Raw genomic sequence first — 2,500 nt, forward strand, 5'->3', positions numbered from 1 at the left:
TTCTGCAGGGCAACGGTGGACACCTGCGGGAACTGTGGCGAGGATGGCCACACGCATAAAGCGTGCAAAAACACCTTCCGTAGGTGCGCCACCTGTAAAAAAGCAGGGAAGCCGTCGGAGGACCACCGAACCGCTTCGGTACAGTGCCCGGCGAGACAGGCGGCGGAGAAGCGATCCTTAGAAAGAACCAACTATGGATTATAGGTCCATAGGCGGTTCACGAGGAGACAAGACGGACATCTCGGTCGGACAAGTAAACCTGCAAGGGTCGGCGATGGCCACCAAGGAGCTGCCGGCTCTCGCGAGGAATCTGGACCTCAGCGTCTGTCTGGTGCAAGAACAATACCCGGCAGCTAGGCTGCCGGGCCTGTACCAGCACGATGTGGCCCCAATGGCAGGAATCATCGTGCTGAGAGACGATCTGGCAGTGCTCGTACTCCGCAACTTGTGCACGTCTCACTGTTTCGTGGCACAGCTGGGAGGGGGGGAAAACACCGTGTACGTGGTGTCGGCGTACTTCCAGTACAAGGATGAGATAGCCCCACACCTGGAGCACTTGGAACGAGTGCTGGAAGCGCTTCGAGGAAAATGCGTGGTCATAGGTGTCGACACAAACACCCACTCTCAGCTGTGGTACAGTCGCGAGGACCAGTGTGAAGGAAGAGGCAGAGTGGCAGAGCAGCGTAGGACGGCTATGGAGAGTTTCGTGCTGTCGTGGGGTCTCCTGGTCCACAACGTCCAAGGCCAACCGGACACCTTTAGTTCACCGAATGGGAGCTCCAACATTGACGCGACTCTGGGAACGAGAGGAGTTCGGATCGACGGATGGACCGTGCACGCCGATCTCAGCGCGAGTGACCACCGCCTGATTACGTTTGTGATCCATCTCGGATCAGCTAGTTCCTCAGGACAACTGCATCAGGCGCGTAGCAGTGAACAGGGCATGGAGCCGATAAGGTTTCGTGACCGCGGGGTGGATTGGGACCGGTTCCGCTCGGACTTAACGTTGCGCGTGGGCAGGATAACGTTTAACGCTCCTGCTCAGGCTATTTGTTCGGCGTTTACTTCCGCTGTCGTGACTTCGGCGGAGAAATGTTTGGGGGTGGTGAAGCCTAAACGGCATGGGGGCTACGAGTGGTGGTCGGGTGAACTGGACGGCCTCCGCAGGCAGCATAATAAATTTCGTCGGGAGTGGCAACAGGCAAGGCGCGCGGGCGGCCTGTGCGAAGAGATTGCGCGAAAACGCTTTCATCTTGCCCGTACTAGGTACCGGAAGGCAATGCGGAATGCCGAAACCGAGCACTACAGAAGAATTTCCGACTCTGGGAATGAAGATCCCTGGGGAATGGCGTACCGGCTCGCTAGCGGGCGCGTGCGCCCACCCTCGGGAGTAGTAAACGGTATGAAGCTATCGCAGGGATTTGCTACGAACATGGAGGAAGCGATGTCTGGAGTTCTGGCGATCATGTACCCGGACGATGATGTGGCGGTCGATTCGCCGTACCACTCAAGGGTACGCCTTGCCGCCGCTTTCGCGCCGTCGGGAAAAGACGTGGACATAGTGGACAGGTCAGCACTCGATAGGATCGTGAAGAGCCTACCTAATAAATGTCCGGGGCTAGACGGTATCACGGCGCGGATTGCCAAGGTCGTTTGGAATGTGGCCGCGTCGGAAATGATGTATATTTACAGCAAGTGTGTCCGAGAAGGCGTGTTTCCAGACGTTTGGAAGATCGGAAGGCTGGTTGTTATACCGAAGGGCAATGGGAGACCACTCACGGACCCGAAAGCGTACAGGCCCGTTACGCTTCTGTCGGTACTGGGGAAGATCCTGGAGAGGCTGATCTGCGAGTGTACACCGGGCCTATACGGCCGTATATCGCCCAATCAGCACGGATTCATGCACGGGAAGTCGACGGTGACTGCTTTGAGCAGAGTATTGGACGTCGTGCGAGAGACGAACCACAAGTACGTCCAGGCCATCCTATTGGATATCTCGGGCGCGTTCGATAACGCATGGTGGCCGATGGTCCTGGTCAAGTTTAAGCAGGGCGGTTGTCCTCGCAACGTTTATAGACTGCTGTGTTCGTACTTTACCGGTAGAAGGGTGGGGATGTTCGCGAATAACGTGTCCGTCTGGAAGAACTCTACCATGGGTTGCCCACAGGGCTCTGTTTTAGGGCCGACACTGTGGAACATTCTGGTGGACGATTTGTTGCGGATGGCGGTGCCCCCAGGAGTAGAGCTGGTAGCGTACGCGGACGACGTCACGGTCTTGATCGAGGCGAACTCCCGGGCGGACATCGAGTGGAAGGCGGCGACCACTCTTCAACTGGCGCTCGAATGGGGCCAGCGGAATAGGCTGTCGTTTTCGTCTTCGAAAACGCAGTCTATAACATTGAAGGGCAGGTTCCAGCGTCCGCCGGTGATCCGGCTGGGGGGCGACTCGGTGAAGGCCGTCGGCGTGGCGAAGCTGCTCGGCGTGGTGCTGGACGAGCGC

At 57.7% G+C, this 2,500-nt stretch overlaps 1 pseudogene; it reads left to right on the top strand.

The window, feature by feature from the left end:
- The window catches only part of LOC123719881, an 8,751-nt pseudogene that overhangs the window by 3,954 nt on the left and 2,297 nt on the right, over positions 1-2,500 (top strand).

This window comes from Pieris brassicae, unplaced genomic scaffold (genome assembly GCF_905147105.1).
Source record: "Pieris brassicae unplaced genomic scaffold, ilPieBrab1.1, whole genome shotgun sequence".
In the NCBI taxonomy this organism is placed as follows: domain Eukaryota; kingdom Metazoa; phylum Arthropoda; class Insecta; order Lepidoptera; family Pieridae; genus Pieris; species Pieris brassicae.